This window comes from Rattus norvegicus, chromosome 12 (assembly GCF_036323735.1).
Source record: "Rattus norvegicus strain BN/NHsdMcwi chromosome 12, GRCr8, whole genome shotgun sequence".
NCBI classification, from domain to species: Eukaryota; Metazoa; Chordata; class Mammalia; order Rodentia; family Muridae; genus Rattus; species Rattus norvegicus.
The window spans coordinates 8,917,290-8,940,203 of NC_086030.1; the positions used below are offsets into that span (position 1 = coordinate 8,917,290).

At 44.7% G+C, this 22,914-nt stretch overlaps 8 non-coding genes across 8 annotated transcripts; all 8 read left to right on the forward strand.

The window, feature by feature from the left end:
• Positions 1–1,433: 1,433 nt before the first annotated feature.
• On the forward strand, positions 1,434–1,551 carry LOC134481434 (5S ribosomal RNA). Its single transcript, XR_010056871.1, has one exon. It is a non-coding gene; the product is annotated as a 5S ribosomal RNA (ribosomal RNA).
• A 2,350-nt stretch (positions 1,552–3,901) lies between these two features.
• LOC134481435 (5S ribosomal RNA) lies at positions 3,902–4,019 on the forward strand. Its single transcript, XR_010056872.1, has one exon. It is a non-coding gene; the product is annotated as a 5S ribosomal RNA (ribosomal RNA).
• Positions 4,020–6,338: 2,319 nt separating this feature from the next.
• Positions 6,339–6,456, forward strand: LOC134481437 (5S ribosomal RNA). The gene has a single exon (XR_010056874.1). It is a non-coding gene; the product is annotated as a 5S ribosomal RNA (ribosomal RNA).
• A 2,334-nt stretch (positions 6,457–8,790) lies between these two features.
• Positions 8,791–8,908, forward strand: LOC134481438 (5S ribosomal RNA). Its single transcript, XR_010056875.1, has one exon. It is a non-coding gene; the product is annotated as a 5S ribosomal RNA (ribosomal RNA).
• A 4,154-nt stretch (positions 8,909–13,062) lies between these two features.
• LOC134481439 (5S ribosomal RNA) lies at positions 13,063–13,180 on the forward strand. The gene has a single exon (XR_010056876.1). It is a non-coding gene; the product is annotated as a 5S ribosomal RNA (ribosomal RNA).
• Positions 13,181–15,524: 2,344 nt separating this feature from the next.
• Positions 15,525–15,642, forward strand: LOC134481440 (5S ribosomal RNA). Its single transcript, XR_010056877.1, has one exon. It is a non-coding gene; the product is annotated as a 5S ribosomal RNA (ribosomal RNA).
• Positions 15,643–17,973: 2,331 nt separating this feature from the next.
• Positions 17,974–18,091, forward strand: LOC134481441 (5S ribosomal RNA). Its single transcript, XR_010056878.1, has one exon. It is a non-coding gene; the product is annotated as a 5S ribosomal RNA (ribosomal RNA).
• Positions 18,092–22,149: 4,058 nt separating this feature from the next.
• On the forward strand, positions 22,150–22,267 carry LOC134481442 (5S ribosomal RNA). The gene has a single exon (XR_010056879.1). It is a non-coding gene; the product is annotated as a 5S ribosomal RNA (ribosomal RNA).
• Positions 22,268–22,914: the final 647 nt, after the last annotated feature.

The window sequence follows — 22,914 nt, forward strand, 5'->3', positions numbered from 1 at the left end:
CAGAATTAATTGAAGCACTTCTTCATTCTCGAAAAGCTGGTAAAGAAAACGATTGTCCAAAAAGGAAATCTTTATCTGATAGTGAATCCGATGAGAGCAAATCGAAGAAGAGAGATGCTGCTGATAAGCAAAGGAGGCGAATATGAAGTGGCCTCAGATTGTCATCGCCTTCTATGAGGAGTGGCTGATTTGGCATTCTTGTACCGAAATGAAGTACAATAATTGTTTGCATATATAAATACACAATATTATATATATATGTATATAATATATATACATACATACATATATATATATATATATATATATATATATATGAATGATCTGGATCTTGGGTTTTGAATTACTAGTGTGGATCAAATAGCATCCTGATGAAAATCACGTCTGATATGCTAGTTTTGAAAGCATTGGCAGTAGTTGGGAGATTTTTGGTTTTCGTTCTGCGTCAAAAGGCACTGACTCCTTTGAGCGAGTGAGAGCTCTCTGTAGTTGCTTCCTGTAACAGTAGAGTACTTGACACCATGTTGTATTTCCTCGGCTTGAAGAACAGCTTTTCTTAAACACTGGGGAGATTTTACAGTCATGACCCAAGTCAGAACTTATTTTTAACTGGGACACAGAAGGACCATTCTGGTTTGTGTGTGTGTGTGTGTGTGTGTGTGTGTGTGTGTGTGTGCGTTTGTTTGTATGCAGTGTATGCATAAAACACTTACATAACCTGTCTGTTTTAGCTTGCTTTTAATACTCAAAAGAGCTGAACGTGAAAACACAGGTTGATGAGAGGCCATCAGCCTGAACATTTTCCTGAAACCATAACCTTTCGGATTAAGCAGAGTCTGTAATGTATTGGATAGTTTAAAAGCAAGCCCATCAGAATTGATGTATTATCAAATAAATACAGTAGTTTATTTTCATACCAACTCCACCTTCAAAAAACGGAATTAAACAAAGTAGTAGCTTGATTTAACAACGAGACTTGGCCTAGTGTGGTGGTGTGCACCTTTAATGCCAGAACTCTAGAGGCAGGTGGAGCTGTGATTTAAGAGGCCAGCTGATATACAGAGGCAGGTCCGAGTCAGCTGTTCTGTGTAAAGGTTCCTCTTGTTGAACCATTCCTTTGTAGGAAGTTAAAATCTGTACTAAAAGGTTATGATTCATGGAATCTGTTTGATGTAGAAGTAGAATCATGGTTAGAGCTGATGTTGGCCATTAAGTCCTGCTGTGGTTTAGTCCCTGGAAGCTCTGGTTGGTTGGTGGTGTTGTTCATATGGGGTCTCAAGTCCCTTCAAGCTCTTTTAGTCCTTTCTCTGATTTCTTCAACTGGGGTCCTGCGCTCAGTTCACTGGTTTGTTGCTCGCATTCACCTATGTATCTGCCGTATTCTGGCTGTGTCAATGAATAGTTTTATATTCCTTTAAAAAAATGTCAGAAGAGCCTACAGCCATACCACCCTGAACGCGCCCGATCTCGTCTGATCTCGGAAGCTAAGCAGGGTCGGGCATGCTTAGTACGTGGATGGGAGACCACCTGGGATACCGGGTGCTGTAGGCTTTTGGGGGTTGGGGATTTAACTCAGTGGTAGAGCTCTTGCCAGGCAATCAAAATCAGGAGCTCAGGAGCTCAGGAGCTCAGGAGCCAGTGATTTCAGGACAGCAGGGATACACAGTGAGACCATGTGCGTAACAAACCAACAGAAACCAAAACAACAAAGCAACCTTAAAAAACCCATCCCAAACCAAACCAAACCAAACCAACAAACAGAAATAGACTTTACAACTTTTTTAAAAAGATGTATTTCTTATATATAAGTACACTGTAGCTGTCTTCAGACACACCAGAAGAGGGCATCAGATCTCACTACAGATGGCTGTGAGACACCATGTCGTTGCTGGGATTTGAACTCAGAACCTCTGGAAGAGCAGTCAGTGCTCTTAACCACTAAGCCATCCTTCCAGCCCGACTTTACAACTTTTATTCTGTCTTTTTTTTTCCTTCCCCAGAGCTAAGGATCGAACCCAGGGCCTTGTGCTTGCTAGGCATGTGCCCTACGACTGAGTTAAATACCCAACCCTAAAAATAGACTTTAAAAATGTCAGAGGAGGGTTCGGTCCCCAGCTCCGAAAAAAAAGAACCAAAAAAAAAAAATGTCAGAGGAACCCCTCCTCTAGGATGTGGCTGAGCTGAAGCACACAGGCGGGAAACTCTGCAGAATCCGCGGCCCTGAGCATCTGAGCACGCTTCAAGTCTCCGATTAAATTTTAAAAATGGCCTCCAATAAAACTACATTGCAAAAAATGGGAAAAAAAAAAACAGAATGGAAAGAGTAAAAGAGCTGAAGAGGCTGAGCCTGAAGAATTTGTGGTAGAAAAAGTACTGAACCATTGTGTAGTGAACTATTTCGTGAAGTGGAAGGGGTTTACAGATGCCGATAATACTTGGGTACCAGGAGAAAATTTAGATTGTCCAGAATTAATTGAAGCACTTCTTCATTCTCGAAAAGCTGGTAAAGAAAACGATTGTCCAAAAAGGAAATCTTTATCTGATAGTGAATCCGATGAGAGCAAATCGAAGAAGAGAGATGCTGCTGATAAGCAAAGGAGGCGAATATGAAGTGGCCTCAGATTGTCATCGCCTTCTATGAGGAGTGGCTGATTTGGCATTCTTGTACCGAAATGAAGTACAATAATTGTTTGCATATATAAATACACAATATTATATATATATATGTATATAATATATATACATACATATATATATATATATATATATATATATATATATATATGAATGATCTGGATCTTGGGTTTTGAATTACTAGTGTGGATCAAATAGCATCCTGATGAAAATCACGTCTGATATGCTAGTTTTGAAAGCATTGGCAGTAGTTGGGAGATTTTTGGTTTTCGTTCTGCGTCAAAAGGCACTGACTCCTTTGAGCGAGTGAGAGCTCTCTGTAGTTGCTTCCTGTAACAGTAGAGTACTTGACACCATGTTGTATTTCCTCGGCTTGAAGAACAGCTTTTCTTAAACACTGGGGAGATTTTACAGTCATGACCCAAGTCAGAACTTATTTTTAACTGGGACACAGAAGGACCATTCTGGTTTGTGTGTGTGTGTGTGTGTGTGTGTGTGTGTGTGTGTGTGCGTTTGTTTGTATGCAGTGTATGCATAAAACACTTACATAACCTGTCTGTTTTAGCTTGCTTTTAATACTCAAAAGAGCTGAACGTGAAAACACAGGTTGATGAGAGGCCATCAGCCTGAACATTTTCCTGAAACCATAACCTTTCGGATTAAGCAGAGTCTGTATTGTATTGGATAGTTTAAAAGCAAGCCCATCAGAATTGATGTATTATCAAATAAATACAGTAGTTTATTTTCATACCAACTCCACCTTCAAAAAACGGAATTAAACAAAGTAGTAGCTTGATTTAACAACGAGACTTGGCCTAGTGTGGTGGTGTGCACCTTTAATGCCAGAACTCTAGAGGCAGGTGGAGCTGTGATTTAAGAGGCCAGCTGATATACAGAGGCAGGTCCGAGTCAGCTGTTCTGTGTAAAGGTTCCTCTTGTTGAACCATTCCTTTGTAGGAAGTTAAAATCTGTACTAAAAGGTTATGATTCATGGAATCTGTTTGATGTAGAAGTAGAATCATGGTTAGAGCTGATGTTGGCCATTAAGTCCTGCTGTGGTTTAGTCCCTGGAAGCTCTGGTTGGTTGGTGGTGTTGTTCATATGGGGTCTCAAGTCCCTTCAAGTTCTTTTAGTCCTTTCTCTGATTTCTTCAACTGGGGTCCTGCGCTCAGTTCACTGGTTTGTTGCTCGCATTCACCTATGTATCTGCCGTATTCTGGCTGTGTCAATGAATAGTTTTATATTCCTTTAAAAAAATGTCAGAAGAGCCTACAGCCATACCACCCTGAACGCGCCCGATCTCGTCTGATCTCGGAAGCTAAGCAGGGTCGGGCATGCTTAGTACGTGGATGGGAGACCACCTGGGATACCGGGTGCTGTAGGCTTTTGGGGGTTGGGGATTTAACTCAGTGGTAGAGCTCTTGCCAGGCAATCAAAATCAGGAGCTCAGGAGCTCAGGAGCTCAGGAGCCAGTGATTTCAGGACAGCAGGGATACACAGTGAGACCATGTGCGTAACAAACCAACAGAAACCAAAACAACAAAGCAACCTTAAAAAACCCATCCAACACCAAACCAAACCAAACCAACAAACAGAAATAGACTTTACAACTTTTTTAAAAAGATGTATTTCTTATATATAAGTACACTGTAGCTGTCTTCAGACACACCAGAAGAGGGCATCAGATCTCACTACAGATGGCTGTGAGACACCATGTCGTTGCTGGGATTTGAACTCAGAACCTCTGGAAGAGCAGTCAGTGCTCTTAACCACTAAGCCATCCTTCCAGCCCGACTTTACAACTTTTATTCTGTCTTTTTTTTTCCTTCCCCAGAGCTAAGGATCGAACCCAGGGCCTTGTGCTTGCTAGGCATGTGCCCTACGACTGAGTTAAATACCCAACCCTAAAAATAGACTTTAAAAATGTCAGAGGAGGGTTCGGTCCCCAGCTCCGAAAAAAAAGAACCAAAAAAAAAAAAATGTCAGAGGAACCCCTCCTCTAGGATGTGGCTGAGCTGAAGCACACAGGCGGGAAACTCTGCAGAATCCGCGGCCCTGAGCATCTGAGCACGCTTCAAGTCTCCGATTAAATTTTAAAAATGGCCTCCAATAAAACTACATTGCAAAAAATGGGAAAAAAAAAACAGAATGGAAAGAGTAAAAGAGCTGAAGAGGCTGAGCCTGAAGAATTTGTGGTAGAAAAAGTACTGAACCATTGTGTAGTGAACTATTTCGTGAAGTGGAAGGGGTTTACAGATGCCGATAATACTTGGGTACCAGGAGAAAATTTAGATTGTCCAGAATTAATTGAAGCACTTCTTCATTCTCGAAAAGCTGGTAAAGAAAACGATTGTCCAAAAAGGAAATCTTTATCTGATAGTGAATCCGATGAGAGCAAATCGAAGAAGAGAGATGCTGCTGATAAGCAAAGGAGGCGAATATGAAGTGGCCTCAGATTGTCATCGCCTTCTATGAGGAGTGGCTGATTTGGCATTCTTGTACCGAAATGAAGTACAATAATTGTTTGCATATATAAATACACAATATTATATATATATATATATATATATATATATATATATATGAATGATCTGGATCTTGGGTTTTGAATTACTAGTGTGGATCAAATAGCATCCTGATGAAAATCACGTCTGATATGCTAGTTTTGAAAGCATTGGCAGTAGTTGGGAGATTTTTGGTTTTCGTTCTGCGTCAAAAGGCACTGACTCCTTTGAGCGAGTGAGAGCTCTCTGTAGTTGCTTCCTGTAACAGTAGAGTACTTGACACCATGTTGTATTTCCTCGGCTTGAAGAACAGCTTTTCTTAAACACTGGGGAGATTTTACAGTCATGACCCAAGTCAGAACTTATTTTTAACTGGGACACAGAAGGACCATTCTGGTTTGTGTGTGTGTGTGTGTGTGTGTGTGTGTGTGTGTGTGTGTGTGCGTTTGTTTGTATGCAGTGTATGCATAAAACACTTACATAACCTGTCTGTTTTAGCTTGCTTTTAATACTCAAAAGAGCTGAACGTGAAAACACAGGTTGATGAGAGGCCATCAGCCTGAACATTTTCCTGAAACCATAACCTTTCGGATTAAGCAGAGTCTGTAATGTATTGGATAGTTTAAAAGCAAGCCCATCAGAATTGATGTATTATCAAATAAATACAGTAGTTTATTTTCATACCAACTCCACCTTCAAAAAACGGAATTAAACAAAGTAGTAGCTTGATTTAACAACGAGACTTGGCCTAGTGTGGTGGTGTGCACCTTTAATGCCAGAACTCTAGAGGCAGGTGGAGCTGTGATTTAAGAGGCCAGCTGATATACAGAGGCAGGTCCGAGTCAGCTGTTCTGTGTAAAGGTTCCTCTTGTTGAACCATTCCTTTGTAGGAAGTTAAAATCTGTACTAAAAGGTTATGATTCATGGAATCTGTTTGATGTAGAAGTAGAATCATGGTTAGAGCTGATGTTGGCCATTAAGTCCTGCTGTGGTTTAGTGCCTGGAAGCTCTGGTTGGTTGGTGGTGTTGTTCATATGGGGTCTCAAGTCCCTTCAAGCTCTTTTAGTCCTTTCTCTGATTTCTTCAACTGGGGTCCTGCGCTCAGTTCACTGGTTTGTTGCTCGCATTCACCTATGTATCTGCCGTATTCTGGCTGTGTCAATGAATAGTTTTATATTCCTTTAAAAAAATGTCAGAAGAGCCTACAGCCATACCACCCTGAACGCGCCCGATCTCGTCTGATCTCGGAAGCTAAGCAGGGTCGGGCATGCTTAGTACGTGGATGGGAGACCACCTGGGATACCGGGTGCTGTAGGCTTTTGGGGGTTGGGGATTTAACTCAGTGGTAGAGCTCTTGCCAGGCAATCAAAATCAGGAGCTCAGGAGCTCAGGAGCTCAGGAGCCAGTGATTTCAGGACAGCAGGGATACACAGTGAGACCATGTGCGTAACAAACCAACAGAAACCAAAACAACAAAGCAACCTTAAAAAACCCATCCCAAACCAAACCAAACCAAACCAACAAACAGAAATAGACTTTACAACTTTTTAAAAAAGATGTATTTCTTATATATAAGTACACTGTAGCTGTCTTCAGACACACCAGAAGAGGGCATCAGATCTCACTACAGATGGCTGTGAGACACCATGTCGTTGCTGGGATTTGAACTCAGAACCTCTGGAAGAGCAGTCAGTGCTCTTAACCACTAAGCCATCCTTCCAGCCCGACTTTACAACTTTTATTCTGTCTTTTTTTTTCCTTCCCCAGAGCTAAGGATCGAACCCAGGGCCTTGTGCTTGCTAGGCATGTGCCCTACGACTGAGTTAAATACCCAACCCTAAAAATAGACTTTAAAAATGTCAGAGGAGGGTTCGGTCCCCAGCTCCGAAAAAAAAGAACCAAAAAAAAAAATGTCAGAGGAACCCCTCCTCTAGGATGTGGCTGAGCTGAAGCACACAGGCGGGAAACTCTGCAGAATCCGCGGCCCTGAGCATCTGAGCACGCTTCAAGTCTCCGATTAAATTTTAAAAATGGCCTCCAATAAAACTACATTGCAAAAAATGGGAAAAAAAAAACAGAATGGAAAGAGTAAAAGAGCTGAAGAGGCTGAGCCTGAAGAATTTGTGGTAGAAAAAGTACTGAACCATTGTGTAGTGAACTATTTCGTGAAGTGGAAGGGGTTTACAGATGCCGATAATACTTGGGTACCAGGAGAAAATTTAGATTGTCCAGAATTAATTGAAGCACTTCTTCATTCTCGAAAAGCTGGTAAAGAAAACGATTGTCCAAAAAGGAAATCTTTATCTGATAGTGAATCCGATGAGAGCAAATCGAAGAAGAGAGATGCTGCTGATAAGCAAAGGAGGCGAATATGAAGTGGCCTCAGATTGTCATCGCCTTCTATGAGGAGTGGCTGATTTGGCATTCTTGTACCGAAATGAAGTACAATAATTGTTTGCATATATAAATACACAATATTATATATATATGTATATAATATATATACAGACATATATATATATATATATATATATATATGAATGATCTGGATTTTGGGTTTTGAATTACTAGTGTGGATCAAATAGCATCCTGATGAAAATCACGTCTGATATGCTAGTTTTGAAAGCATTGGCAGTAGTTGGGAGATTTTTGGTTTTCGTTCTGCGTCAAAAGGCACTGACTCCTTTGAGCGAGTGAGAGCTCTCTGTAGTTGCTTCCTGTAACAGTAGAGTACTTGACACCATGTTGTATTTCCTCGGCTTGAAGAACAGCTTTTCTTAAACACTGGGGAGATTTTACAGTCATGACCCAAGTCAGAACTTATTTTTAACTGGGACACAGAAGGACCATTCTGGTTTGTGTGTGTGTGTGTGTGTGTGTGTGTGTGTGTGTGTGCGTTTCTTTGTATGCAGTGTATGCATAAAACACTTACATAACCTGTCTGTTTTAGCTTGATTTTAATACTCAAAAGAGCTGAACGTGAAAACACAGGTTGATGAGAGGCCATCAGCCTGAACATTTTCCTGAAACCATAACCTTTCAGATTAAGCAGAGTCTGTAATGTATTGGATAGTTTAAAAGCAAGCCCATCAGAATTGATGTATTATCAAATAAATACAGTAGTTTATTTTCATACCAACTCCACCTTCAGAAAACGGAATTAAACAAAGTAGTAGCTTGATTTAACAACAAGACTTGGCCTAGTGTGGTGGTGTGCACCTTTAATGCCAGAACTCTAGAGGCAGGTGGAGCTGTGATTTAAGAGGCCAGCTGATCTACAGAGGCAGGTCCGAGTCAGCTGTTCTGTGTAAAGGTTCCTCTGGTTGAACCATTCCTTTGTAGGAAGTTAAAATCTGTACTAAAAGGTTATGATTCATGGAATCTGTTTGATGTGGAAGTAGAATCATGGTTAGAGCTGAGGTTGGCCATTAAGTCCTGCTGTGGTTTAGTCCCTGGAAGCTCTGGTTGGTTGGTGGTGTTGTTCATATGGGGTCTCAAGTCCCTTCAAGCTCTTTTAGTCCTTTCTCTGATTTCTTCAACTGGGGTCCTGCGCTCAGTTCACTGGTTTGTTGCTCGCATTCACCTATGTATCTGCCGTATTCTGGCTGTGTCAATGAATAGTTTTATATTCCTTTAAAAAAATGTCAGAAGAGCCTACAGCCATACCACCCTGAACGCGCCCGATCTCGTCTGATCTCGGAAGCTAAGCAGGGTCGGGCATGCTTAGTACGTGGATGGGAGACCACCTGGGATACCGGGTGCTGTAGGCTTTTGGGGGTTGGGGATTTAACTCAGTGGTAGAGCTCTTGCCAGGCAATCAAAATCAGGAGCTCAGGAGCTCAGGAGCTCAGGAGCTCAGGAGCTCAGGAGCTCAGGAGCTCAGGAGCTCAGGAGCTCAGGAGCTCAGGAGCTCAGGAGCTCAGGAGCTCAGGAGCTCAGGAGCTCAGGAGCTCAGGAGCTCAGGAGCTCAGGAGCTCAGGAGCTCAGGAGCTCAGGAGCTCAGGAGCTCAGGAGCTCAGGAGCTCAGGAGCTCAGGAGCTCAGGAGCTCAGGAGCTCAGGAGCTCAGGAGCTCAGGAGCTCAGGAGCTCAGGAGCTCAGGAGCTCAGGAGCTCAGGAGCTCAGGAGCTCAGGAGCTCAGGAGCTCAGGAGCTCAGGAGCTCAGGAGCTCAGGAGCTCAGGAGCTCAGGAGCTCAGGAGCTCAGGAGCTCAGGAGCTCAGGAGCTCAGGAGCTCAGGAGCTCAGGAGCTCAGGAGCTCAGGAGCTCAGGAGCTCAGGAGCTCAGGAGCTCAGGAGCTCAGGAGCTCAGGAGCTCAGGAGCTCAGGAGCTCAGGAGCTCAGGAGCTCAGGAGCTCAGGAGCTCAGGAGCTCAGGAGCTCAGGAGCTCAGGAGCTCAGGAGCTCAGGAGCTCAGGAGCTCAGGAGCTCAGGAGCTCAGGAGCTCAGGAGCTCAGGAGCTCAGGAGCTCAGGAGCTCAGGAGCTCAGGAGCTCAGGAGCTCAGGAGCTCAGGAGCTCAGGAGCTCAGGAGCTCAGGAGCTCAGGAGCTCAGGAGCTCAGGAGCTCAGGAGCTCAGGAGCTCAGGAGCTCAGGAGCTCAGGAGCTCAGGAGCTCAGGAGCTCAGGAGCTCAGGAGCTCAGGAGCTCAGGAGCTCAGGAGCTCAGGAGCTCAGGAGCTCAGGAGCTCAGGAGCTCAGGAGCTCAGGAGCTCAGGAGCTCAGGAGCTCAGGAGCTCAGGAGCTCAGGAGCTCAGGAGCTCAGGAGCTCAGGAGCTCAGGAGCTCAGGAGCTCAGGAGCTCAGGAGCTCAGGAGCTCAGGAGCTCAGGAGCTCAGGAGCTCAGGAGCTCAGGAGCTCAGGAGCTCAGGAGCTCAGGAGCTCAGGAGCTCAGGAGCTCAGGAGCTCAGGAGCTCAGGAGCTCAGGAGCTCAGGAGCTCAGGAGCTCAGGAGCTCAGGAGCTCAGGAGCTCAGGAGCTCAGGAGCTCAGGAGCTCAGGAGCTCAGGAGCTCAGGAGCTCAGGAGCTCAGGAGCTCAGGAGCTCAGGAGCTCAGGAGCTCAGGAGCTCAGGAGCTCAGGAGCTCAGGAGCTCAGGAGCTCAGGAGCTCAGGAGCTCAGGAGCTCAGGAGCTCAGGAGCTCAGGAGCTCAGGAGCTCAGGAGCTCAGGAGCTCAGGAGCTCAGGAGCTCAGGAGCTCAGGAGCTCAGGAGCTCAGGAGCTCAGGAGCTCAGGAGCTCAGGAGCTCAGGAGCTCAGGAGCTCAGGAGCTCAGGAGCTCAGGAGCTCAGGAGCTCAGGAGCTCAGGAGCTCAGGAGCTCAGGAGCTCAGGAGCTCAGGAGCTCAGGAGCTCAGGAGCTCAGGAGCTCAGGAGCTCAGGAGCTCAGGAGCTCAGGAGCTCAGGAGCTCAGGAGCTCAGGAGCTCAGGAGCTCAGGAGCTCAGGAGCTCAGGAGCTCAGGAGCTCAGGAGCTCAGGAGCTCAGGAGCTCAGGAGCTCAGGAGCTCAGGAGCTCAGGAGCTCAGGAGCTCAGGAGCTCAGGAGCTCAGGAGCTCAGGAGCTCAGGAGCTCAGGAGCTCAGGAGCTCAGGAGCTCAGGAGCTCAGGAGCTCAGGAGCTCAGGAGCTCAGGAGCTCAGGAGCTCAGGAGCTCAGGAGCTCAGGAGCTCAGGAGCTCAGGAGCTCAGGAGCCAGTGATTTCAGGACAGCAGGGATACACAGTGAGACCATGTGCGTAACAAACCAACAGAAACCAAAACAACAAAGCAACCTTAAAAAACCCATCCCAAACCAAACCAAACCAAACCAACAAACAGAAATAGACTTTACAACTTTTTTAAAAAGATGTATTTCTTATATATAAGTACACTGTAGCTGTCTCAGACACACCAGAAGAGGGCATCAGATCTCACTACAGATGGCTGTGAGACACCATGTCGTTGCTGGGATTTGAACTCAGAACCTCTGGAAGAGCAGTCAGTGCTCTTAACCACTAAGCCATCCTTTCAGCCCGACTTTACAACTTTTATTCTGTCTTTTTTTTTCCTTCCCCAGAGCTAAGGATCGAACCCAGGGCCTTGTGCTTGCTAGGCATGTGCCCTACGACTGAGTTAAATACCCAACCCTAAAAATAGACTTTAAAAATGTCAGAGGAGGGTTCGGTCCCCAGCTCCGAAAAAAAAGAACCAAAAAAAAAAAAATGTCAGAGGAACCCCTCCTCTAGGATGTGGCTGAGCTGAAGCACACAGGCGGGAAACTCTGCAGAATCCGCGGCCCTGAGCATCTGAGCGCGCTTCAAGTCTCCGATTAAATTTTAAAAATGGCCTCCAATAAAACTACATTGCAAAAAATGGGAAAAAAAAAAACAGAATGGAAAGAGTAAAAGAGCTGAAGAGGCTGAGCCTGAAGAATTTGTGGTAGAAAAAGTACTGAACCATTGTGTAGTGAACTATTTCGTGAAGTGGAAGTGGTTTACAGATGCCGATAATACTTGGGTACCAGGAGAATATTTAGATTGTCCAGAATTAATTGAAGCACTTCTTCATTCTCGAAAAGCTGGTAAAGAAAACGATTGTCCAAAAAGGAAATCTTTATCTGATAGTGAATCCGATGAGAGCAAATCGAAGAAGAGAGATGCTGCTGATAAGCAAAGGAGGCGAATATGAAGTGGCCTCAGATTGTCATCTCCTTCTATGAGGAGTGGCTGATTTGGCATTCTTGTACCGAAATGAAGTACAATAATTGTTTGCATATATAAATACACAATATTATATATATATGTATATAATATATATATACATATATATATATATATATATATATATGAATGATCTGGATCTTGGGTTTTGAATTACTAGTGTGGATCAAATAGATTCCTGATGAAAATCACGTCTGATATGCTAGTTTTGAAAGCATTGGCAGTAGTTGGGAGATTTTTGGTTTTCGTTCTGCGTAAAAAGGCACTGACTCCTTTGAGCGAGTGAGAGCTCTCTGTAGTTGCTTCCTGTAACAGTAGAGTACTTGACACCATGTTGTATTTCCTCGGCTTGAAGAACAGCTTTTCTTAAACACTGGGGAGATTTTACAGTCATGACCCAAGTCAGAACTTATTTTTAACTGGGACACAGAAGGACCATTCTGGTTTGTGTGTGTGTGTGTGTGTGTGTGTGTGTGTGTGTGTGTGTGTGCGTTTGTTTGTATGCAGTGTATGCATAAAACACTTACATAACCTGTCTGTTTTAGCTTGCTTTTAATACTCAAAAGAGCTGAACGTGAAAACACAGGTTGATGAGAGGCCATCAGCCTGAACATTTTCCTGAAACCATAACCTTTCGGATTAAGCAGAGTCTGTAATGTATTGGATAGTTTAAAAGCAAGCCCATCAGAATTGATGTATTATCAAATAAATACAGTAGTTTATTTTCATACCAACTCCACCTTCAAAAAACGGAATTAAACAAAGTAGTAGCTTGATTTAACAACGAGACTTGGCCTAGTGTGGTGGTGTGCACCTTTAATGCCAGAACTCCAGAGGCAGGTGAAGCTGTGATTTAAGAGGCCAGCTGATATACAGAGGCAGGTCCGAGTCAGCTGTTCTGTGTAAAGGTTCCTCTTGTTGAACCATTCCTTTGTAGGAAGTTAAAATCTGTACTAAAAGGTTATGATTCATGGAATCTGTTTGATGTAGAAGTAGAATCATGGTTAGAGCTGATGTTGGCCATTAAGTCCTGCTGTGGTTTAGTCCCTGGAAGCTCTGGTTGGTTGGTGGTGTTGTTCATATGGGGTCTCAAGTCCCTTCAAGCTCTTTTAGTCCTTTCTCTGATTTCTTCAACTGGGGTCCTGCGCTCAGTTAACTGGTTTGTTGCTCGCATTCACCTATGTATCTGCCGTATTCTGGCTGTGTCAATGAATAGTTTTATATTCCTTTAAAAAAATGTCAGAAGAGCCTACAGCCATACCACCCTGAACGCGCCCGATCTCGTCTGATCTCGGAAGCTAAGCAGGGTCGGGCATGCTTAGTACGTGGATGGGAGACCACCTGGGATACCGGGTGCTGTAGGCTTTTGGGGGTTGGGGATTTAACTCAGTGGTAGAGCTCTTGCCAGGCAATCAAAATCAGGAGCTCAGGAGCTCAGGAGCTCAGGAGCCAGTGATTTCAGGACAGCAGGGATACACAGTGAGACCATGTGCGTAACAAACCAACAGAAACCAAAACAACAAAGCAACCTTAAAAAACCCATCCCAAACCAAACCAAACCAAACCAACAAACAGAAATAGACTTTACAACTTTTTTAAAAAGATGTATTTCTTATATATAAGTACACTGTAGCTGTCTTCAGACACACCAGAAGAGGGCATCAGATCTCACTACAGATGGCTGTGAGACACCATGTCGTTGCTGGGATTTGAACTCAGAACCTCTGGAAGAGCAGTCAGTGCTCTTAACCACTAAGCCATCCTTCCAGCCCGACTTTACAACTTTTATTCTGTCTTTTTTTTTCCTTCCCCAGAGCTAAGGATCGAACCCAGGGCCTTGTGCTTGCTAGGCATGTGCCCTACGACTGAGTTAAATACCCAACCCTAAAAATAGACTTTAAAAATGTCAGAGGAGGGTTCGGTCCCCAGCTCCGAAAAAAAAGAACCAAAAAAAAAAAAATGTCAGAGGAACCCCTCCTCTAGGATGTGGCTGAGCTGAAGCACACAGGCGGGAAACTCTGCAGAATCCGCGGCCCTGAGCATCTGAGCACGCTTCAAGTCTCCGATTAAATTTTAAAAATGGCCTCCAATAAAACTACATTGCAAAAAATGGGAAAAAAAAAACAGAATGGAAAGAGTAAAAGAGCTGAAGAGGCTGAGCCTGAAGAATTTGTGGTAGAAAAAGTACTGAACCATTGTGTAGTGAACTATTTCGTGAAGTGGAAGGGGTTTACAGATGCCGATAATACTTGGGTACCAGGAGAAAATTTAGATTGTCCAGAATTAATTGAAGCACTTCTTCATTCTCGAAAAGCTGGTAAAGAAAACGATTGTCCAAAAAGGAAATCTTTATCTGATAGTGAATCCGATGAGAGCAAATCGAAGAAGAGAGATGCTGCTGATAAGCAAAGGAGGCGAATATGAAGTGGCCTCAGATTGTCATCTCCTTCTATGAGGAGTGGCTGATTTGGCATTCTTGTACCGAAATGAAGTACAATAATTGTTTGCATATATAAATACACAATATTATATATATATGTATATAATATATATATACATACATATATATATATATATATATATATATATGAATGATCTGGATCTTGGGTTTTGAATTACTAGTGTGGATCAAATAGATTCCTGATGAAAATCACGTCTGATATGCTAGTTTTGAAAGCATTGGCAGTAGTTGGGAGATTTTTGGTTTTCGTTCTGCGTCAAAAGGCACTGACTCCTTTGAGCGAGTGAGAGCTCTCTGTAGTTGCTTCCTGTAACAGTAGAGTACTTGACACCATGTTGTATTTCCTCGGCTTGAAGAACAGCTTTTCTTAAACACTGGGGAGATTTTACAGTCATGACCCAAGTCAGAACTTATTTTTAACTGGGACACAGAAGGACCATTCTGGTTTGTGTGTGTGTGTGTGTGTGTGTGTGTGTGTGTGTGTGTGTGTGTGTTTGTTTGTATGCAGTGTATGCATAAAACACTTACATAACCTGTCTGTTTTAGCTTGCTTTTAATACTCAAAAGAGCTGAACGTGAAAACACAGGTTGATGAGAGGCCATCAGCCTGAACATTTTCCTGAAACCATAACCTTTCGGATTAAGCAGAGTCTGTAATGTATTGGATAGTTTAAAAGCAAGCCCATCAGAATTGATGTATTATCAAATAAATACAGTAGTTTATTTTCATACCAACTCCACCTTCAAAAAACGGAATTAAACAAAGTAGTAGCTTGATTTAACAACGAGACTTGGCCTAGTGTGGTGGTGTGCACCTTTAATGCCAGAACTCTAGAGGCAGGTGGAGCTGTGATTTAAGAGGCCAGCTGATATACAGAGGCAGGTCCGAGTCAGCTGTTCTGTGTAAAGGTTCCTCTTGTTGAACCATTCCTTTGTAGGAAGTTAAAATCTGTACTAAAAGGTTATGATTCATGGAATCTGTTTGATGTAGAAGTAGAATCATGGTTAGAGCTGATGTTGGCCATTAAGTCCTGCTGTGGTTTAGTCCCTGGAAGCTCTGGTTGGTTGGTGGTGTTGTTCATATGGGGTCTCAAGTCCCTTCAAGCTCTTTTAGTCCTTTCTCTGATTTCTTCAACTGGGGTCCTGCGCTCAGTTCACTGGTTTGTTGCTCGCATTCACCTATGTATCTGCCGTATTCTGGCTGTGTCAATGAATAGTTTTATATTCCTTTAAAAAAATGTCAGAAGAGCCTACAGCCATACCACCCTGAACGCGCCCGATCTCGTCTGATCTCGGAAGCTAAGCAGGGTCGGGCATGCTTAGTACGTGGATGGGAGACCACCTGGGATACCGGGTGCTGTAGGCTTTTGGGGGTTGGGGATTTAACTCAGTGGTAGAGCTCTTGCCAGGCAATCAAAATCAGGAGCTCAGGAGCTCAGGAGCTCAGGAGCCAGTGATTTCAGGACAGCAGGGATACACAGTGAGACCATGTGCGTAACAAACCAACAGAAACCAAAACAACAAAGCAACCTTAAAAAACCCATCCCAAACCAAACCAAACCAAACCAACAAACAGAAATAGACTTTACAACTTTTTAAAAAAGATGTATTTCTTATATATAAGTACACTGTAGCTGTCTTCAGACACACCAGAAGAGGGCATCAGATCTCACTACAGATGGCTGTGAGACACCATGTCGTTGCTGGGATTTGAACTCAGAACCTCTGGAAGAGCAGTCAGTGCTCTTAACCACTAAGCCATCCTTCCAGCCCGACTTTACAACTTTTATTCTGTCTTTTTTTTTCCTTCCCCAGAGCTAAGGATCGAACCCAGGGCCTTGTGCTTGCTAGGCATGTGCCCTACGACTGAGTTAAATACCCAACCCTAAAAATAGACTTTAAAAATGTCAGAGGAGGGTTCGGTCCCCAGCTCCGAAAAAAAAGAACCAAAAAAAAAAAAATGTCAGAGGAACCCCTCCTCTAGGATGTGGCTGAGCTGAAGCACACAGGCGGGAAACTCTGCAGAATCCGCGGCCCTGAGCATCTGAGCACGCTTCAAGTCTCCGATTAAATTTTAAAAATGGCCTCCAATAAAACTACATTGCAAAAAATGGGAAAAAAAAAAACAGAATGGAAAGAGTAAAAGAGCTGAAGAGGCTGAGCCTGAAGAATTTGTGGTAGAAAAAGTACTGAACCATTGTGTAGTGAACTATTTCGTGAAGTGGAAGGGGTTTACAGATGCCGATAATACTTGGGTACCAGGAGAAAATTTAGATTGTCCAGAATTAATTGAAGCACTTCTTCATTCTCGAAAAGCTGGTAAAGAAAACGATTGTCCAAAAAGGAAATCTTTATCTGATAGTGAATCCGATGAGAGCAAATCGAAGAAGAGAGATGCTGCTGATAAGCAAAGGAGGCGAATATGAAGTGGCCTCAGATTGTCATCTCCTTCTATGAGGAGTGGCTGATTTGGCATTCTTGTACCGAAATGAAGTACAATAATTGTTTGCATATATAAATACACAATATTATATATATATGTATATAATATATATACATACATATATATATATATATATATGAATGATCTGGATTTTGGGTTTTGAATTACTAGTGTGGATCAAATAGCATCCTGATGAAAATCACGTCTGATATGCTAGTTTTGAAAGCATTGGCAGTAGTTGGGAGATTTTTGGTTTTCGTTCTGCGTCAAAAGGCACTGACTCCTTTGAGCGAGTGAGAGCTCTCTGTAGTTGCTTCCTGTAACAGTAGAGTACTTGACACCATGTTGTATTTCCTCGGCTTGAAGAACAGCTTTTCTTAAACACTGGGGAGATTTTACAGTCATGACCCAAGTCAGAACTTATTTTTAACTGGGACACAGAAGGACCATTCTGGTTTGTGTGTGTGTGTGTGTGTGTGTGTGTGTGTGTGTGTGTGCGTTTCTTTGTATGCAGTGTATGCATAAAACACTTACATAACCTGTCTGTTTTAGCTTGATTTTAATACTCAAAAGAGCTGAACGTGAAAACACAGGTTGATGAGAGGCCATCAGCCTGAACATTTTCCTGAAACCATAACCTTTCAGATTAAGCAGAGTCTGTAATGTATTGGATAGTTTAAAAGCAAGCCCATCAGAATTGATGTATTATCAAATAAATACAGTAGTTTATTTTCATACCAACTCCACCTTCAGAAAACGGAATTAAACAAAGTAGTAGCTTGATTTAACAACAAGACTTGGCCTAGTGTGGTGGTGTGCACCTTTAATGCCAGAACTCTAGAGGCAGGTGGAGCTGTGATTTAAGAGGCCAGCTGATCTACAGAGGCAGGTCCGAGTCAGCTGTTCTGTGTAAAGGTTCCTCTGGTTGAACCATTCCTTTGTAGGAAGTTAAAATCTGTACTAAAAGGTTATGATTCATGGAATCTGTTTGATGTGGAAGTAGAATCATGGTTAGAGCTGAGGTTGGCCATTAAGTCCTGCTGTGGTTTAGTCCCTGGAAGCTCTGGTTGGTTGGTGGTGTTGTTCATATGGGGTCTCAAGTCCCTTCAAGCTCTTTTAGTCCTTTCTCTGATTTCTTCAACTGGGGTCCTGCGCTCAGTTCACTGGTTTGTTGCTCGCATTCACCTATGTATCTGCCGTATTCTGGCTGTGTCAATGAATAGTTTTATATTCCTTTAAAAAAATGTCAGAAGAGCCTACAGCCATACCACCCTGAACGCGCCCGATCTCGTCTGATCTCGGAAGCTAAGCAGGGTCGGGCATGCTTAGTACGTGGATGGGAGACCACCTGGGATACCGGGTGCTGTAGGCTTTTGGGGGTTGGGGATTTAACTCAGTGGTAGAGCTCTTGCCAGGCAATCAAAATCAGGAGCTCAGGAGCTCAGGAGCTCAGGAGCTCAGGAGCTCAGGAGCTCAGGAGCTCAGGAGCTCAGGAGCTCAGGAGCTCAGGAGCTCAGGAGCTCAGGAGCTCAGGAGCTCAGGAGCTCAGGAGCTCAGGAGCTCAGGAGCTCAGGAGCTCAGGAGCTCAGGAGCTCAGGAGCTCAGGAGCTCAGGAGCTCAGGAGCTCAGGAGCTCCTGAGCTCAGGAGCTCAGGAGCTCAGGAGCTCAGGAGCTCAGGAGCTCCGGAGCTCAGGAGCTCAGGAGCTCAGGAGCTCAGGAGCTCAGGAGCTCCTGAGCTCAGGAGCTCAGGAGCTCAGGAGCTCAGGAGCTCAGGAGCTCAGGAGCTCAGGAGCTCAGGAGCTCAGGAGCTCAGGAGCTCAGGAGCTCAGGAGCTCAGGAGCTCAGGAGCTCAGGAGCTCAGGAGCTCAGGAGCTCAGGAGCTCAGGAGCTCAGGAGCTCAGGAGCTCAGGAGCTCAGGAGCTCAGGAGCTCAGGAGCTCAGGAGCTCAGGAGCTCAGGAGCTCAGGAGCTCAGGAGCTCAGGAGCTCAGGAGCTCAGGAGCTCAGGAGCTCAGGAGCTCAGGAGCTCAGGAGCTCAGGAGCTCAGGAGCTCAGGAGCTCAGGAGCTCAGGAGCTCAGGAGCTCAGGAGCTCAGGAGCTCAGGAGCTCAGGAGCTCAGGAGCTCAGGAGCTCAGGAGCTCAGGAGCTCAGGAGCTCAGGAGCTCAGGAGCTCAGGAGCTCAGGAGCTCAGGAGCTCAGGAGCTCAGGAGCTCAGGAGCTCAGGAGCTCAGGAGCTCAGGAGCTCAGGAGCTCAGGAGCTCAGGAGCTCAGGAGCTCAGGAGCTCAGGAGCTCAGGAGCTCAGGAGCTCAGGAGCTCAGGAGCTCAGGAGCTCAGGAGCTCAGGAGCTCAGGAGCTCAGGAGCTCAGGAGCTCAGGAGCTCAGGAGCTCAGGAGCTCAGGAGCTCAGGAGCTCAGGAGCTCAGGAGCTCAGGAGCTCAGGAGCTCAGGAGCTCAGGAGCTCAGGAGCTCAGGAGCTCAGGAGCTCAGGAGCTCAGGAGCTCAGGAGCTCAGGAGCTCAGGAGCTCAGGAGCTCAGGAGCTCAGGAGCTCAGGAGCTCAGGAGCTCAGGAGCTCAGGAGCTCAGGAGCTCAGGAGCTCAGGAGCTCAGGAGCTCAGGAGCTCAGGAGCTCAGGAGCTCAGGAGCTCAGGAGCTCAGGAGCTCAGGAGCTCAGGAGCTCAGGAGCTCAGGAGCTCAGGAGCTCAGGAGCTCAGGAGCTCAGGAGCTCAGGAGCTCAGGAGCTCAGGAGCTCAGGAGCTCAGGAGCTCAGGAGCTCAGGAGCTCAGGAGCTCAGGAGCTCAGGAGCTCAGGAGCTCAGGAGCTCAGGAGCTCAGGAGCTCAGGAGCTCAGGAGCTCAGGAGCTCAGGAGCTCAGGAGCTCAGGAGCTCAGGAGCTCAGGAGCTCAGGAGCTCAGGAGCTCAGGAGCTCAGGAGCTCAGGAGCTCAGGAGCTCAGGAGCTCAGGAGCTCAGGAGCTCAGGAGCTCAGGAGCTCAGGAGCTCAGGAGCTCAGGAGCTCAGGAGCTCAGGAGCTCAGGAGCTCAGGAGCTCAGGAGCTCAGGAGCTCAGGAGCTCAGGAGCTCAGGAGCTCAGGAGCTCAGGAGCTCAGGAGCTCAGGAGCTCAGGAGCTCAGGAGCTCAGGAGCTCAGGAGCTCAGGAGCTCAGGAGCTCAGGAGCTCAGGAGCCAGTGATTTCAGGACAGCAGGGATACACAGTGAGACCATGTGCGTAACAAACCAACAGAAACCAAAACAACAAAGCAACCTTAAAAAACCCATCCCAAACCAAACCAAACCAAACCAACAAACAGAAATAGACTTTACAACTTTTTTAAAAAGATGTATTTCTTATATATAAGTACACTGTAGCTGTCTCAGACACACCAGAAGAGGGCATCAGATCTCACTACAGATGGCTGTGAGACACCATGTCGTTGCTGGGATTTGAACTCAGAACCTCTGGAAGAGCAGTCAGTGCTCTTAACCACTAAGCCATCCTTTCAGCCCGACTTTACAACTTTTATTCTGTCTTTTTTTTTCCTTCCCCAGAGCTAAGGATCGAACCCAGGGCCTTGTGCTTGCTAGGCATGTGCCCTACGACTGAGTTAAATACCCAACCCTAAAAATAGACTTTAAAAATGTCAGAGGAGGGTTCGGTCCCCAGCTCCGAAAAAAAAGAACCAAAAAAAAAAAAATGTCAGAGGAACCCCTCCTCTAGGATGTGGCTGAGCTGAAGCACACAGGCGGGAAACTCTGCAGAATCCGCGGCCCTGAGCATCTGAGCGCGCTTCAAGTCTCCGATTAAATTTTAAAAATGGCCTCCAATAAAACTACATTGCAAAAAATGGGAAAAAAAAAAACAGAATGGAAAGAGTAAAAGAGCTGAAGAGGCTGAGCCTGAAGAATTTGTGGTAGAAAAAGTACTGAACCATTGTGTAGTGAACTATTTCGTGAAGTGGAAGTGGTTTACAGATGCCGATAATACTTGGGTACCAGGAGAATATTTAGATTGTCCAGAATTAATTGAAGCACTTCTTCATTCTCGAAAAGCTGGTAAAGAAAACGATTGTCCAAAAAGGAAATCTTTATCTGATAGTGAATCCGATGAGAGCAAATCGAAGAAGAGAGATGCTGCTGATAAGCAAAGGAGGCGAATATGAAGTGGCCTCAGATTGTCATCTCCTTCTATGAGGAGTGGCTGATTTGGCATTCTTGTACCGAAATGAAGTACAATAATTGTTTGCATATATAAATACACAATATTATATATATATGTATATAATATATATATACATATATATATATATATATATATATATGAATGATCTGGATCTTGGGTTTTGAATTACTAGTGTGGATCAAATAGATTCCTGATGAAAATCACGTCTGATATGCTAGTTTTGAAAGCATTGGCAGTAGTTGGGAGATTTTTGGTTTTCGTTCTGCGTAAAAAGGCACTGACTCCTTTGAGCGAGTGAGAGCTCTCTGTAGTTGCTTCCTGTAACAGTAGAGTACTTGACACCATGTTGTATTTCCTCGGCTTGAAGAACAGCTTTTCTTAAACACTGGGGAGATTTTACAGTCATGACCCAAGTCAGAACTTATTTTTAACTGGGACACAGAAGGACCATTCTGGTTTGTGTGTGTGTGTGTGTGTGTGTGTGTGTGTGTGTGTGTGTGTGCGTTTGTTTGTATGCAGTGTATGCATAAAACACTTACATAACCTGTCTGTTTTAGCTTGCTTTTAATACTCAAAAGAGCTGAACGTGAAAACACAGGTTGATGAGAGGCCATCAGCCTGAACATTTTCCTGAAACCATAACCTTTCGGATTAAGCAGAGTCTGTAATGTATTGGATAGTTTAAAAGCAAGCCCATCAGAATTGATGTATTATCAAATAAATACAGTAGTTTATTTTCATACCAACTCCACCTTCAAAAAACGGAATTAAACAAAGTAGTAGCTTGATTTAACAACGAGACTTGGCCTAGTGTGGTGGTGTGCACCTTTAATGCCAGAACTCCAGAGGCAGGTGAAGCTGTGATTTAAGAGGCCAGCTGATATACAGAGGCAGGTCCGAGTCAGCTGTTCTGTGTAAAGGTTCCTCTTGTTGAACCATTCCTTTGTAGGAAGTTAAAATCTGTACTAAAAGGTTATGATTCATGGAATCTGTTTGATGTAGAAGTAGAATCATGGTTAGAGCTGATGTTGGCCATTAAGTCCTGCTGTGGTTTAGTCCCTGGAAGCTCTGGTTGGTTGGTGGTGTTGTTCATATGGGGTCTCAAGTCCCTTCAAGCTCTTTTAGTCCTTTCTCTGATTTCTTCAACTGGGGTCCTGCGCTCAGTTAACTGGTTTGTTGCTCGCATTCACCTATGTATCTGCCGTATTCTGGCTGTGTCAATGAATAGTTTTATATTCCTTTAAAAAAATGTCAGAAGAGCCTACAGCCATACCACCCTGAACGCGCCCGATCTCGTCTGATCTCGGAAGCTAAGCAGGGTCGGGCATGCTTAGTACGTGGATGGGAGACCACCTGGGATACCGGGTGCTGTAGGCTTTTGGGGGTTGGGGATTTAACTCAGTGGTAGAGCTCTTGCCAGGCAATCAAAATCAGGAGCTCAGGAGCTCAGGAGCTCAGGAGCCAGTGATTTCAGGACAGCAGGGATACACAGTGAGACCATGTGCGTAACAAACCAACAGAAACCAAAACAACAAAGCAACCTTAAAAAACCCATCCCAAACCAAACCAAACCAAACCAACAAACAGAAATAGACTTTACAACTTTTTTAAAAAGATGTATTTCTTATATATAAGTACACTGTAGCTGTCTTCAGACACACCAGAAGAGGGCATCAGATCTCACTACAGATGGCTGTGAGACACCATGTCGTTGCTGGGATTTGAACTCAGAACCTCTGGAAGAGCAGTCAGTGCTCTTAACCACTAAGCCATCCTTCCAGCCCGACTTTACAACTTTTATTCTGTCTTTTTTTTTCCTTCCCCAGAGCTAAGGATCGAACCCAGGGCCTTGTGCTTGCTAGGCATGTGCCCTACGACTGAGTTAAATACCCAACCCTAAAAATAGACTTTAAAAATGTCAGAGGAGGGTTCGGTCCCCAGCTCCGAAAAAAAAGAACCAAAAAAAAAAAAATGTCAGAGGAACCCCTCCTCTAGGATGTGGCTGAGCTGAAGCACACAGGCGG